At 43.9% G+C, this 16,214-nt stretch overlaps 1 long non-coding RNA gene across 3 annotated transcripts in view; it reads right to left on the reverse strand.

Moving 5' to 3' along the window:
- Positions 1 to 1,842: 1,842 nt before the first annotated feature.
- Positions 1,843 to 16,214, reverse strand: part of LOC138435466 (uncharacterized) — a 53,554-nt gene continuing 39,182 nt past the window's right edge. For 2 of the 3 annotated variants that reach the window (XR_011255115.1, XR_011255116.1), the window contains 2 exons: positions 10,407 to 10,471; positions 3,768 to 4,664 (listed from right to left, as the gene is read on the reverse strand). This is a non-coding gene — a long non-coding RNA (uncharacterized lncRNA). Of the gene's footprint in view, positions 2,945 to 3,767; positions 4,665 to 10,406; positions 10,472 to 16,214 lie in introns of those variants that run through there. The other variant, XR_011255117.1, reaches the window with a different exon arrangement.

A 16,214-nucleotide genomic window follows, 5' to 3' on the forward strand; every position in this document is an offset into this window, starting at 1 on the left:
TCCATGGAATTTCCCAGGCAAGAGTACTGCACTGGTTTGCCATTTTCTTCTCCAGGGGATCCTCCCGACCCAGGGATTGAACCCATGTCTTACGTCTCATGCATTGGCAGGCGGGTTCTTTACCACTAGAGCCACCTGGGAAGCCAGGGGGCTGGCCAGAAAGCCCTTCTTTCAGATTTGGAATGCACCTATTCCTGGGGAACCAGCTGTGGGAGGAGGGGGTTTCTGAAGAGAAGACCTATGTTTTCTTCATTTGGTCCCAAGGTCATTCTCCAGCCTGGCTTTGCAGAGACAGATAGAGTCTCTGTGTGTCCCAAATTAGGAGGCGTCCAAAGTGCAACTGAGCACGCACAAAGAGGCCAATGTCTGAGCAAAATTCCAGATAGGGAATTCCACAAAGGGAGCCAGAGGCTGATTCCCCGAGGGCATCCAAGAGACAGGAATACCTGAAAGAGCCAGCTGCCTAGCCATCAAGAATGACACAGTCCTAGATGAATCTGAAGAGGAATGTGATCCTCCATGGGAGGGGCATGGGGTGGGCATTCCCAGGGAAGCGAGGCCCAAACAAGAGTGGATGAGCAGAATGATGACCCACAAGTCCTGACACCCGGGAGGGATGGAAGACGAAGCAGCAGCTAAAGGAGCGCACAGTGGGTGTCCATGTGGAGTGCTTTGACCTGACATCAGCCCCTGGATGCTGAGACACTCCCCAGGGATAAAGAGGAGACCCCCTCACCTTGACCAAAGCTAAATTTTTGCCACTTCAAGAGAATGGCAACTCAAAAATTATGAATAACAGAATAAAAAGGAAGACTTTGCTTCTTGTATACCATTTTCTGCTACCTTGCATTTCATGCTCTGCATTTTTATTCTAAGGTCTTAGATCCTAAGATCTAAGATCCCTTTTCATTGTACGCTTGGAAAGAAGGTGACATAGATTTTCACTCATGGGTTCAGAATTGAGAGTTGGGGCTAAGGAGAGGAACTGTTTCTGGAATAAAAGAGGTGTACGCATTTGCTGGGAGGCCCACAGGTGCTTCCTAGTGGCCTCCTGTGTGCCATCCCTGTGCCAAGGACTCAGCAGGCAGTCTGAGCCTCAACCTCCCTGCCTGGCTCGGGCCTCCATATGACCTCCCTGCCTCCATTGCCCATTAGACCTTGGAGGACAGAGGCTGAGCTTGCTCATCTCTTAGTGTTTTGGGGAAAAAGAAGGACTATAACAGAAACAGCAGAAAATAGCATCCCAACTGCTTAAAAGGAGAAAGAAAAATGAAGCCTGTGTTTCTTGAATACCACGTGCCATAGTCACACTGCCAATACACTGATTCTTTAAATGCATGCAACACCCTAAGGTAAGTACATTATTTGCATTTCGTAGATGAGGAAATACACCTAGGGAGGTTAAGTAATTTTCCAAAGTCACTCAGCTATTAAATAAGATGGCAGAGAAGTGATCTGAACCCAGCTGTGTCCTACTTTAAAACTTGTACTCTTTCCCCTGAATCGGCTCTCTGCAACGGCTGTAAATGAATGCTTGCAGGGCTGAAGAACCACCGATTTTCCCTACTCCCTTTTACAGCTTTTACTCACAAAATGCATATGTACTGAGCATCTTCCTGTGTGAGGTGCTGGGGCCACAGGGTCTGCGGGAACCCCTGCCCTCCACACCCTCCATCAAGTCAGGCTGGAGGATCAGCCCAGACTCCATCTGAACAACTCTTCAGAGTTTTAACAGGAAAATCGTCAACTAGGATGGAGTTAAATTAGCATAAAAGAGAATTAGTAATTACCAGGCTGTCAAGTCACAGCGGAAGCCCAGGAATTTCGACAACTATCAAGACATCATTTAAAAATATTTAATTCTACTTAGATCATTCCAGCTGAGGGATCTGATTGCTTCTGCTCGGTTAGAGGTGTTCTCTGGGGGAAAGCATTAAAAGTGCCAAAAGTTATCTTTCTCCTATTTAATGGGCAGCCCCGTGGAGAGTTGTGTAGATGTGGGGCAGTAGATTCTTAAGCAAATAGATTTTGTAAATACTTGAGTAACTTGGACACTGGTTCAGATCAGTTCAGTTCAGTTCAGTCGCTCAGTCGTGTCCTACTCTTTGTGACCCCATGAATCGCAGCACGCCAGGCCTCCCTGTCCATCACCAACTCCCAGACTCTGCCCAAACCCCAGACTCTGCCCAAACCCATGTCCATTGAGTCAGTGATGCCTCCAACCATCTCATCTTCTGTCGTCCCCTTCTCCTCCTGCCCTCAATCTTTCCCAGCATCAGTGTCTTTTCAAATGAGTCAGCTCTTTGCATCAGGTGGCCAAAGGATTGGAGTTTCAGCTTCAACATCAGTCCTTCCAATGAACACCCAGGGTTGATCTCCTTTAAAATGGACTGGTTGGATCTCCTTGTAGTCCAAGAGACTCTCAAGAGTCTTCTCCAACACCACAGTTCAAAAGCATCCATTTTTCAGCGCTCAGCTTTCTTTATAGTCCAAATCTCACATTCATACATGACTACTGGAAAAACCATAGCCTTGACTAGTTGGACCTTTGTTGACAAAGTAATGTCTCTGCTTTTTAATATACTGTCTAGGTTGGTCATAACTTTCCTTCCAAGGAGTAAGCATCTTTTAATTTCATGGCTGCAATCACCATCTGCAGTGATTTTGGAGCCCAGAAAAATAAAGTCTGACACTGTTTCCACTGTTTCCCCATCTATTTACCATGAAGTGATGGGACTGGATGCCATGATCTTCGTTTTCTGAATGTTGAGCTTTGAGCCAACTTTTTCACTCTCCTCTTTCACTTTCATCAAGAGGCTCTTTAGTTCTTCTTCACTTTCTGCTGTAAGGGTGGTGTTGTCTACGTATCTTGGCCCTTAATGTATGAGTCTGAGGTTTTCCAGTGTGCCTCGGAGATTTAGGCCAAATAACAGTTTTCATTGGGCTATCCAAAAACAAAATGAGCTTCAATTAAATGAATATAAGATTAAAAATCCATCGCATCTAAACCTTTCAGATAAGTAGTGACTTTTACCGTTTGTAACATTTAATCCCATAACATTTCACACTGTACGTGTGCCTGCTCAGTCACTCAGCCATGTCCCACTCTTCGAGACTCCATGGACTGTAGCTCGCCAGGCTCCTCTGCCCTTGGAATTTTCCAGGCAAGGATACTGGAATGGGTTGCCATTCCCCACTCCAGGGGATCTTCCCCACCCAGGGATGGAACCCCCGTCTCCTGCATCTCCCACATTGGCAGGTGGATTCTTTACCACTAGCGCCACCTGGGAAGCCCTGAAACATCTGAGAAAGGACTCGATGGGCAGTAGTAACAGGCCCTGGTGCTCTGAGGGGGTGTGTGTGTCCCCCCATGCCCTGTACCCCAAAGCCCTGCTCTCATGTGGCACCAAGGAGGCTCTGCTTGTGCTCAAAAACTGGAGGACCCGAGTTCAAACCACCACCTCACTCACACTAGCTAGATGTCATGGAACAAATATCTCCAATTTCCTCTTTTATAAACTGGAAAAGCTAAGACCTACTTTGTAGGGTCCTTATGAGCACCAGCCACATAACATACTTTACTGTGCTTTTCAAATCATAAAATGCTTAAGAGATGTGAATTGCTAGTATATTTGAGGAATAAACTCTTTCAATCAGTTGTATTATTATACACAATTCATTAAGAGTACAAAATCTTTTGCTATGTCTAAAAATATATGTCTGCAATTAAAAGCAATTTTTAGTGACTGCAGAGTAATTGAAAATGATTTCTTTTTAAATTTTGGTTTAACTTGATATGGTATAATAATTCAAAGACTTGGTTTCAGTTTTCATTTATTTTAATAATTGCTTAGCCCACCAGGCTCTTCTGTCCATGAGACTTTCCCACCAAGAATGCTGGCGTGGGTAGCCATTTCCTTCTCCAGAGAAGCTTCCCAACCCCAGGGATCGAAGCCACATCTCTTGTGTCTCCTGCATTGCAGGCTGATTCCTCACTGCTTGAACCACCTGGGAAGCTCCAATATTAATTAATTAGTTCCTACAAAGGTGCACATTAGTATTAATGGCTCATATTCTGCTGTTCGAGGGCAATCACCATGGGAGACAGGACAAGCCTCAGAGACATTGAGGGGGCAGTTCCAGACCACCGCAACAAAGCAAAAATTGAAACAAAGAGAAAATCACAATAGAGCAAGTCACGTGAATTTTTTGGTTTCCCAGTGCATTAAGTTGTGTTTATACTATACTATAGTCTATTAAATGTGGGATAGGATTATGTCTAAAATAACAACAGCCAGTAATTGAAAATGACTCTATTACTAATAAATGCTAACCATCACTGAGTTTCCAGCAGGTCATAATCTTTTTGCTGGTGGAAGGTTTCAAATATTTCAAAAATTACCAAAATGTAACACAGACGCCTGACGTGAGCAAATGCTTTTCAAGAAATGGCACCAATAGAGTTACTCGGCACAGGGTGGCCACAAACCAAAATAATCCCCTTTCGAAGTACAGTAAAGCAAGGTCTGCCTTCTAGTGTGGTGTTGAGAGTGGAGACTTGGAGAAAAGCCGACCTGGTCCGGAGTCTGGAGCTACTTCTGTCCTAAGAGGAACCTGTGGCCCAATTGGAACCATTTCATCTTTTCAACTTTCAGATTCTGCATCTGTGAATGGGATGGAGAGAAAATTATGGGTTGTTGTAAGAAGAAAATTAATGGAGACAATTAAGCAAAATACATAACTAAAGATAATTTTATAAAGTGTATAAAATATGCGTCATTCACTATAACTTTTATTACTAATATTTATACAGAGTTGTCAAACCAAAAGCTGACCTTTTCTGGGTGTAGAGGGTACAGGGGATATCCACTCAGGGAGAAGCTAGGCTGGAATTCAAACTAATGACAGAGCTCAGTTCTATTGGGCTTCCTTGGTGGCTCAGAGGTAAAGAGTCTGCCCATGATATGGGAGACCCAGGTTTGATCCCTTGGTCAGGAGGATCCCCTGGAGGAGGGAATCAACCCACTCCAGTATTCTTGCCTGGGAAATCCCAAGGACTGAGGAGCCTGGTGGGTTACAGTCCCTGGGGTCACAAAGAGTTGGATGTGACTAAGCAACTGCCAGTCCTATAGGACTTACCAAGGCATCGTAAATATAGCGGAGCATCAATTTGCCAAATGAATGGATTTATATGAATTTCATACCTAAAAGCCCACCTGGACAGGATGCAAAGTTTTTAGAAGGAGAAGAATTTTCATATTTTAAATGTATTTTATTGAAGTATAGTTGTTTTACAATGTTGTGTTTCTGTGCTGCGCATAGTCGATCAGTCGTGTCCGACCTCGTGGACTGTAGCCCACGAGGCTCCTCTGTCCATGGGATTCTCCAGGCAAGAATACTGGGGTGGGTTGCCATGCCCTTCTCCAGGGGATCTTCCCAACCCAGGGATCAAACCCATGTTTCCCACATTGCAGGCAGATTCTTTACCATCTGAGCCGCCAGGGAAGCCCGTGTTAATTTCTGCTGTATAGCAAAGTGATTCAATCACACACATATATTAATATATTCTTCCTCATATTCTTTTCCATTATGGTTTATTACAGCATATTGAATATAGTTCCCTGTTCTATCAGAGTTGTTAAAGTTGCAATCTGTGGAGACAATTTCACAATCAAAAGCACATTTAGAGCCAGGCTCTGACCCTTGTGAGATGAGTTACAAACCCCTTTGTCCCCATATTAACCCCACCTCTTCCTCTGAACTGTGTACATATGTCAAAGGTGGTGTCATTTTCCTAAAAAGGCAGGATCCAACCACCTAAATTTCCCTCTCAAAACAGTTGCTCGGCCAGGCGCGGGTCTCCTGAGATCTGAACTGAGTTCCCCTCTTATTAATAGGTTTATCCATCCCTTCCCTCCTGCCAGCCTCTCTCATCATAGCTCACCCTGGTTTCAGAAGAAAAGCATCTGGAGGCGGTAGAAAGAAGCTTGAGCCTTAGATTCCAGTACTTAGATTCCAGTACTACTTGGTAGGTGTAAGACTTCACACAAGTCACCTCTTGCCCTTCTCCCTCCATTGCCTCATCTGTAAGACAGGTCCTCATCCTTCTCAACGTGAAAGGAAGAAAGAGTCATCCAGAGAAATGTGGCCACATGGTCCTGGCTGAGCGATTGTGTCTCCAGTGTAAGTCGCTGGCCAGGAAGTCTGTTGAGCATTACCACTTAATCTGAATACATCCTCATTTCCCTCCAAATCTAAAAAAGTTATCAGTGACTGCTTCACCCAAGAAGCTTCAACCAGGATTTCCCTGGTGGTCCAGTGGTTAAGACTCCATCTTTCCAATGCAAGGCCAGCAGTTTCCACCCCTGGTCAGGAAACTGAGATCCCACATGCTGTGCAGCACAGCCAAAAATAAATAAAATAAAATGCTTTTTTAAAAAATAAAATAAAGAAGGACCAACAGCTTCCATTCAAACAATAAAATCAATGTCTTATTTTATTGTTTTATTTTATTCTTATTTTATTGTCATCCTTTCAAGCAGGGAAGATTCCTGTGAGCAATCACAGGAAAAAAATCTCGTGACAGAGATATTTCTGTGATTAATTCCGTGGAATATCCTGTCTGTCTCCTCCTTAGGTTCCAGAACAATCTATCCATGGCAAATGAAGCCTACTGGCAGGCTTCTCTCAACACAGGGAATACACAGGCTCCTTCCCAAAGCTGGAACATTCCCCATCTCTCCAACAAACAACAGCCTGACATTTGTGCAGCACTTTTCTTTAAGGTCAATATACCGAGGAAAGATTGGAGAAATTTGCATTTAATGCATGCAAATCTCTGATATTTTAAATCAGGATCTCTGCCCCAGAAAGAACATTCATGTCCTCAGACATACATCTGTACATGGGTTGGGCTCCGTCTGCCCTCTGAACAGAGGATCTGTGTAAGGCAAGCCCATCCATGACCTGGGTGTTGACCAGATTACAACAAAATCTCTTCGACAGCTTATTCATTCACAAAAAGTGTCCACTGAGTCCCTGTGATATGTCAGGCCTGAGTCATGTGCCAGCAGCTCAGGGCAGAGCATGGGGGCAGGATGTTGCCAGTGGAGATCTGCAGAGATCTGCCGGTCCACCTTACCAGACTCAGACATTAATCAAATAATCACATAAACTCGGTATTGTAAACTATGATGAAGTCCGTTTAAGAAGGGACTAGGCGTGAGGATGAGGGTGGGGACAGCAAAGAAGACCTCATAGACACAAGCCTTGCACATAGTACATGCTCAATAAACGCAATGAACCAAACCTTCATGTCTCTCAAAAGATTCATGTGTTGAAATCCTAACCTTGGTTTGATAATACTAGAAGACAGGGCTTTGGGGAGGCTCCACTCCCCAATGGGATTAGTGTCCTTATAAAAGCTACCTCGCCCTATCTTTCCATCATGTGAGGCCAGAGCAACAAGACCACCATCTATGAACCTGGAAGCTGGTCCTTGCCAGACAGAGAATCTACCAGCACCTTGATTTTGGACACTCAGCCTCCCGAAGTGTGTGAAATAAATGTTTGTTGTTTAAGCCTCCAGTCTGTGACACTTTGTTATAACACCTCAAACTGACCCAGACAATGAATATTCAATGGATGGAAGTTAGATCTGAGGCCTGAAAGACGAGTAGAGGTTAACCAGTCTGGAGTATGTGGGGCAGGGAGAAGGGTGGTCCAGGGAGACACAAAGGCCTATGCAAATGTCCTGAGACAGCAGGGAGAATGACCATCTTACCTAAAGAGGAAAGCTCTGTGGGGCTGGTCAGCCGAAAGCAAGGGCAGACAGCAGTGGAAGACGAGGTGAGGAAGACATCAGAACATCAAGCCCTTTTCCCATTCTCAGAACCAAGAATTGATAGTGAACCCTTTCATTTTTATTTTAACTTTTTATTTTGTTTTGGAGTATAGCCGATCAGGGCTTCCCAGGTGGTGCTAGTGATTAAAACAAAACAAAACAAAACAAAACAAAACAAAAACCTGTCTGCCAATGCAGGAGACATAAGAGATATGAGTTCAGTCCCTGAGTCAGGAAGATCTCCTGGAGGAGGGCATGGCAACCCACTCCAATATTCTTGCCCAGAGGATCCCATGGACAGCAGAGCCTAGTGGGCTATAGTCCATGGGGTCTCAAAGAGTCGGAGAAAATGGAAACAACTTAGCATGCATGCACACAGCTGATTAACAATGTTGTTATAATTTCAGGTGAACAGAGAAGGGTCTCAACCATACATGTACATGCATCCATTCTCCTCCAAACTCCCCTCCCCTCCAGGCTGCCCCATAACACTGAGCAGTGTTCCCTGTGTTGTACAATAGGTCTTTACTGGTTATCCATTTTAAATATAGCTGTGTGTACATGCTCTCCCTAACTATCCCTTTCCGCCACCCTTCCCCCTACACCTGGCAACCTTAAGTTTGTTCTCTAAGTCTGCGAGTCTCTTTCTGTTTTGTAAGTTCATTCGTATCGTTTCTTTTTAGATGCCACCTCTAAGGGATGTCCTATGATCTTTCACCTTCTCTGTCTGATTTAGTATAGTGAACTCTTTTAGTCCACCTCATTTTGATCAGTTCCACTAGCTGATATCTAATTCTTCAGGTACAGGAGCTAGATGTGAACAGAGACCAACTGAATGGGCCTGCCCTCAGGAATTTTGCTGCCTTGTAAAACACAGCTTTATTCAAAATGCTCAGACATAGGAAGTGGCTGTGCAAAGGCAGAAGCAGAACATTTGCACCGATAAACAGGAAGGAATAATACAGGACAGTTTGAGCAACACTCTATACACACCTGCCAATATTTATACAGCATGTTCCAGCCCTTCTGAGTTTCTCAGGTCAGCATTACCCTGATCTCTGCAAAAGACACCAGTCAAAAATCCAAGGAAAAGGCTTCTCTGGTGGCTCTGTGGTAACGAATCCGCCTGCCAATGCAGGAGACGTGGGTTTGATCCCTGGTCTGGGAGGATCCCACAGGCCTTGGAGCAGCTAAGCCCTTGCACCACAACGAGCCCACGCTCTAGGGCCTGGGAACTGCAACAACTGAAGCCTGCATCAAGAGAAACCTCTGTGAGGAGAAGCCTGCGTGTCGCAACTAGAGAACAGCCCCCATTCGCTGCAACTAGAGAAAGGCTCATGCAGCAAAGAAGACCCAGCACAGCCAATAAATAAATACAATCATTTTTAAAAGATCCAAGGGAAGACTATCATTAGGACTTAACCCTGGTCCAAATATTCTAGGCCCTGTGCCTCCATTAGCACATGGGAAGAAATCTTCCGTTCTATGCTAGAGAGGGGGCAGGCCACACTGTGACATTCTCACAAACACAAGTGGGGTAGAGTCAGCGACAGTGAGAGCCAGAAGGTACCCCAGAGATAAAGTTATTCCAACCTCTCCTTCTAAAAAGAGAAGACTGTGGCCTAGAAAAGGCAAAATAGCCTTCACAAGATCACTCATAGAGGTTAATGAAAAACAGAATCCAGAATTTAGTCTGACGTAAAGTCCAGTGTCCTTTTTATACGATCACTCTAGCTCCTGGTATAAAGAATATATGTATGTACATAAACATTATAGTGGGTAAGATTCTAAGATGACTGAACTGACCTCTCTTGCTTTTGGGGGTTGTCATATGTATAGCTTTCCCCTCAGCCTCTCTAAGGCAAAGACTTTCACCAGTCTCCAAAGACCCCACCAGAACTTTCATGCTAACCTTATGAATTTGCTGTTTGTCTACCGATCCAGAAAGAGAGAGGTGGGAAGATTAGGAAAAATCATTGCCTTCTCTGGTGGTGAAAATGCTGTCAGTTGCCAAAATGAAAAAGTATCATCTTACCCAAAAAGGCTTTCCAAGCAAGATGAGTTCCAGATTAGTTAACTCAGTGACTCAGTAACATCTTCAGAGACCCCAGTTCATTGCCCCTTCCCCTTTGTTGACCTGACTTTAGGCTGGCTCTTCTCCTGGTTGCAGCTATCTAGCCATCACATCCAAATCTAAGAAGGACTAGAAGAGCTGTTTCTCATACTTATACCTCCGCCAGCCACAGAAAAGAAGAATGATCTTCCCTAAATCACACGGGATGGAGGGGACATCTAGATAAAATCAGGCAAAATGAAGGAGAGATGGATTTTTAATCAAGAGCCAGCTACCCACTTTCCCCTACTGGGTTCCAAGCATTGCTTTTTGCCTTCTAAACCATTTCATTTTTAGTCACTATGAGCAAAGAGTTTGAATGTCAACAGAACAGTCATTACAGAAGAATTCTGCTGCACCAAGACAATAGATGCGCCCTGTGGAGTTTATTACAATGGATTTAAATTCTATTTCATTTTGTTTGGTAGAAAAGTCATATTCACAACTCACATTTTCCTCCCCTCCAGGGGCCTCCACTGTTCAGATTCATTCCACCAATAAGCAGTCCTAAAAACCTGTAAGATAATATAAATGAAAATGAGAACAAGAAAGATTTCTGTTCTATTTGTTCTTAATATCCTGGGGCAGGACTTGGATTTACTTATTTGGAGCAATGTTGTGGCTTATGAAGCCTGTGAAAGCTCCCAGTGCTATAAACTCTTGTAATAAATGCAGTTCTTAAGAACAAAATTCTTGCAGAAACTGTTTCTTCGTTATTCTGTAGCTTTAAAGAAAACACTAACAAATAAAAATTACCGTGATACCTAAACTTTAATGCATCAGATGGTTTTAGCATCCACGCTCCAGCATTAAGGTATTACTTCACAGAATTTGCAAACACAGTGACAAAAGCCCGCTTTGTAAGAACACTTTATGCACGTGTGAAAATATATATTACCAAGGATGCTCTCCCCTCCTCTCTTATTTCTAAGTGTTGCTTTTAATTCATTGGTTCTCTGTCCCCTTTGTGGTGATGTCCCTGAGGACCTAGATGATCATTCCCTGTCCCCTCAACAACCTCCTCCACCACCACATTTTGTTTACAAGAATCCAGTGTGGTTTCTCTGAACACTGTATATTTTCTCACACCTCTGCTTCTTTGAATGAGGTTTGGCCTCCATCTAAAAACACCCTCCCCATCAGTCTGAGATCTTCAGGCTTGAGTCTTTAGCTTATTCCCAGTGCCTCAACACAACAGTGATGACCACCTCGGTTGCCATTTTCTGGACACAATAATGATCATTTTCTTGGGATAATTTACTAAAAGTGAAACAGCTAGATCAAAGTGATGTAATAAAAATCACTAGAATATTAAACAAATGAACAAAAAATTACCCTCCCGATCAACACTCCCTTCTTTGCTGGAGGACTCTCACTCATCTTTGAAGACCTCTTTCAAATCCTTCCTCTTATCTGCCAAGAACAGGTCCCTAATTCCCTTCCCCAGTGCCATCGACCATGTGTGGGGACCCTTGGTGACACCTCCACAGCCTGTAACAGGTCCTTATTGCACCTTAAGTCAGGTGAGATTTGCCTATGGACACTGCCCTGTGCCCCACGCTATAGAGGTACCACCCTGACCTTCCCCATGGATCAAGTCTAAGCTGTGCCCACCTGGAGCCCCTGTCCCTTCCTCTCTCAGACCACGGCACAGGTGCTCAGGCTCCCAGAATTCCCACCCAAATGACCCCAAGTCTGCTGTGGGCCTGCTCTCCCAAAGGGGACGCTCACTGCACATCCCTAAGCCCCAGGGCCTCCCAGGCAGCGCTAGTTGTAAAGAACCCACCTGCCAATGCAGAAGACACAAGATACGCGGGTTCGATCCCTGGGTTGGGAAGATCCCCTGGAGTAGGAAATGGCAACCCACTCCAGTATTCTTGCCTGGAGAATTCCGTGGACAGAGGAGCCTGGCAGGCTACAGTCCACAAGGTCCAAAAGAGTCAGACACAACTGAGCACCACCCCTAGGCCCGAAAGGAAGCTTAGCAGTTGTCTCTGTGAGGCTGTGGCAGCTGAGGCTGTGGTCCCTCCTGATGCAAGGAGAGGAGAATACGGAAGGGGAGACATCGGAGAGAGGGGAGGCCCGGGGCCAGCAGCTGCAGTGTAGCCACATTTCTGCTGGAAACTTACCCAAATTGTCCAAGAGTTCTGTACACAAACCTTGCTTTCAGCACCGGTGTCAAGCAAAGAGACTAGGGCATTATGTTTTATTGAACTGTTCATACTAGGCCATGGACTGTGGGCCTCCTCAAGCTCTGGCCTTGCCCTGCGCATGTTAGGGGCACTTCTGGGGATGGCCCAGTCGTGTGTGTGGTGCTTGGCATGACAGACTCCCTGAGGGGAGTTAGTGTGAGTTCCCCTCTGGACTGCGGGGGACTGGCCAGGGTAACCATTATCTTGTAGGGACCTTCAGAGGAGGGACACCAAACTCCATCAGGAAGCTGATCTGGTGTTGACAAAGCATTACAAAAATAAAGTGTGAGCACCAACCAGAATGGTGTTTATTATAAATTGTTCCTGTTTGAATTTTACCTTCCGAGATGTTTCAGCTTTTGAGGTTGTGTTCCTTTCTGAAGAAATCTTTTCTGCCATGAGAAATTCCAAAGAAGATTTTCCATCAGTGCTGAGGGAGCATGATAGAATCAGCTAGGTGCTGAATATTGGCACAGGGAATGTAGGCACAGAGACCTGTCTATGGTCACATTTCTGTATCATGACATTAAACACTCTGGACCTGTGGATCCCAAACAGCAATGCACAGAGAGACTGCACAGAACCATGAGAATTGGTCTGGGGCAGACACCGGGGATCTGTGTGGGTGGGTCAGGATTTTCTGTGTTTTTGTTTTGAGTTTCAGAGATGATTCCAAGGAGCTTTGTATGGGGACCGTTGCCCTCAACTAGCAATGGACACAGGACCTTTATCACGTACCAAGCACTGTGTCATTTAATGGTTTATGTAATTTTGATTTCAACCTTCCCAGTGGTCCTGTGAGGCAGAATGTATGCTCTCCTCCCTGACAGATGAACAGAGATGAGCGGGAGGAGTGATTCACTCAAGTTCACAGAGCAAGTTAATGGTGAATGCAAGACATGATAAAAAGACTTCTGGCTCTAAGCCCGGCGGCCTTCCGCAGGAGCGCCAATAAATGGCAGGACTGAGGGATTATTTCAGCTCTCAAAGTATTACCCAAAAGGGTTATAGCTTAGGTTTCTTTTCAAAGACATCCGTTTGTCAAGACAATTCCAAGTGGCTGAGCATCTCCCAAATTTAAGGGAGAGTCTGGCAGCAGTGCTTAGAAATTCAGGCGGCTCCATTAGTGATGGAATCAGGACTGGCAAAGAGGAACTGTGGCATTTCTAAAGATGTGGGCTTCGGAAGCAATGACAGACCATTATTGGAAGGGGGAAAAAGCTCTCATTCCATTAACGACCATGTTTAAAGCAAGAGAGTGAAAAAGCTTTTAAAGCTTCAGGAGCAAACACGTGAATTTTCTCTCTTTAGAAGAAAAAAAAAAGTTCCCAAACAAAAGCTCTGCCCTTAAAATGGTCTCCAAATGATGTTATTTTTTTGCCATTTATTCTGGAGCCATATACACATGGGCTTGTTTTCGACAGTTCCTTTAGGAAAACGAGCACACAAACACCGTCTGTTCAACGATAACAGAAGAGACGAAATCTGCTCTTAGGGATTGCTTTCATCCAATCACAAGTGGCCTCTTCTCTTCAACAGGAGGGACTCGGGACTCAGCCAACTTCCATCTCGGGTCCTGGTGTCCTCCTCCTGGGCAGAGGCCAGCAGTCTCTCCTCCGACCCCAAGAGCCCCTGTTCTACAGCCAAGCACAGAGCACCTCTCTTTCTATTCTTTAGTTTTTCTTGGACTTCTTTTCTTCCTAGATACCCAGATTTCCTGGTCACTATAATATTTCTGTGAACCACAGGGAATGGCTACCATGACTAGGTTTTAGCTCTAAAGCAAACCTTATCTTTGGGTCTCCCAGTTCCCCCCGTAAAAGCAGCCAGTGGTTCTCCTTATTGGATGTCCCTTCAGAAACAGTCTTTGCATGGCTAAACATATCTAGTAGATATGCATTTTTTATGCACAAATGTTTACAAATATATAACTATTTCTATGTTTCTATATACATGGGCTTCCCTAATAGCTCAGCTGGTAAAGAATCCGCCTGCAATGAAGGAGACCCCGGTTTGATTCCTGGGTTGGGAAGATTCCCTGGAGAAAAGGGATTGGCTACCCATTCCAGTATTCTTGGGCTTCCCTGGTGGCTTAGATGGTTAAGAATCTGCCCGCTATGTGGGAGACCAGGGTTCAATCCCTAGGTTGGAAAGATCCGCTGGAGGAGGAAATGGCAATCCACTAGAGTATTCTTGCCTGGAGAATCCCCATGGACGGAGGAGCCTGCATCCATGGGGTCGCAAAGAGTTGGACACAACTGAGAGAATAAGCACAGCACAGACACACACACACACACACACGTACATATCTGAAGTATATTGAGTCATATAGATTTTTTTTTGACAGTGACTTTCACTTTCACTTTCTTTCGATTTGGATTTTTCAGCTTAACAATGATAACATCTGATAGTAATGACACTCCTTTCCACTCTGTATGCCTCATTTTTCTTTCTCATTTAATTGACATCAGCTCTCCAATGATGACAAATAACAGTGTGATAGCACATTTATACAAATTAACTATCTTAGACCACACAGAAAACCTTCATAAGTCTCTCAGAATGGGATTTGTACTAACGACATCCTCTGATCCTAATGCAATGAGAATAGTAAGATTAAAGATAAAATAAACAAAAAAGCCCTTCTACCTGGAATTAAAATATATACTATTAAACAATTCTTAGGACAGATAGGAACTACAAAAGGAGTTTACACAATATTTTGGAAATAATCGAATGAAAACATGACATATTAGAATCAATGGAATTTTGCAAAAGCAACTGTCAGAAAAATATATATATTAAATTATAATAATGATATAAATGGAAAAAATTAACACAATGAATTAAATACAAATTCAAAAGACTGCCAAACAGAGTAAACAGAAAGTATTTTCTTAACATGATTCCATATATACACATATATGGAATATATATATATATATGAAGTCCAACATTACATTAAATGGAAAATACTAGAAGATTTTTGCTAAAGTCAAGAACAAGACAAGGATGCCTTTTACTGTTACTATTTAGCATTGTGTTGGAGTATAGCCAATGCAAGAGAAAGCAAGAAGAAGCATTAGATTTAGAAAGAAAGATGCAAAATTCTCACTATCTGCCAGTGATACTGAATTTTTCTTTTTCTCTTTTTTTTGTGTGTGGAAAAGCCCAAAATACAAATGGGAAAACTACAAACAATAAGAATTTAGAAAAAGTAGGTTATAAAATGAATATATAAAAATCAATAACTTCCATACTTTAAAAAAATCCACTTCAAATTGTTTATTAAAAAAGATGCACAACCTGAGAGCTGAGAGTTAAGTTTTATTTGGGGCAAAATGAGGACTGCAGCCCAGGAGACAGCACCTCAGAGAGCTCTGAGAAACTGCTCCTAAGAGGTACTGGGGAAAGGTCAATATATGTGATTTCGGTGAAGGGGATGTTCATGCAATCAAGCCCTTATTTTACAAAAGGTTTTCTGCTGGTCACGAGGAACCAATGTCACCATTAAGGGATTTAGAGCTTTTCTAGATATAAGGAGATGCAAAGATTGGGATCATGAAATCAGCTTCTGAAAATAATCCACCTAAAGACCTGTTCCACCAGTTTCTCACATTTTCCACCCTGAACTGCCTTCAGGGAATGTCAAAGGTCAACAGCTGCAGCAGCACGGGATTCAATCCTCCAAGAGGCAGATGGCAAACGCCCTTATTCAGGAGCCATGTAGAGAGAAGCCCAAGTGTGGTCAATATGAGCCCCATTTGGTCATCTTCTGACCTTCTCTGCACAGCCATTCAGCTCTGAGAGCCCTTCCCCCAGCACCCCGTTCCCAAAATGAAAAACAAAGAAGAAACCAGCACAAAAAGAGCCAAGTCAGATGCAGGCAGGTGCAATTACATCACCCACTGTGCTCTTCATGCCAGAGGAAGTGTGTCCTGTCACCGGTTATTATTCAAAGAGGCCAGCATCACGCTTGGCTATTGTCTAAAACTGGCTCGCTCTCTTTTCTAATGAAACAGGCCAGCTGCTTTCCTTTCCATGTGTTTCACTCTGACCCAGGGTA

The sequence above is a fragment of the Ovis canadensis genome, chromosome 3, assembly GCF_042477335.2.
Source record: "Ovis canadensis isolate MfBH-ARS-UI-01 breed Bighorn chromosome 3, ARS-UI_OviCan_v2, whole genome shotgun sequence".
Taxonomy (NCBI): Eukaryota; Metazoa; Chordata; class Mammalia; order Artiodactyla; family Bovidae; genus Ovis; species Ovis canadensis.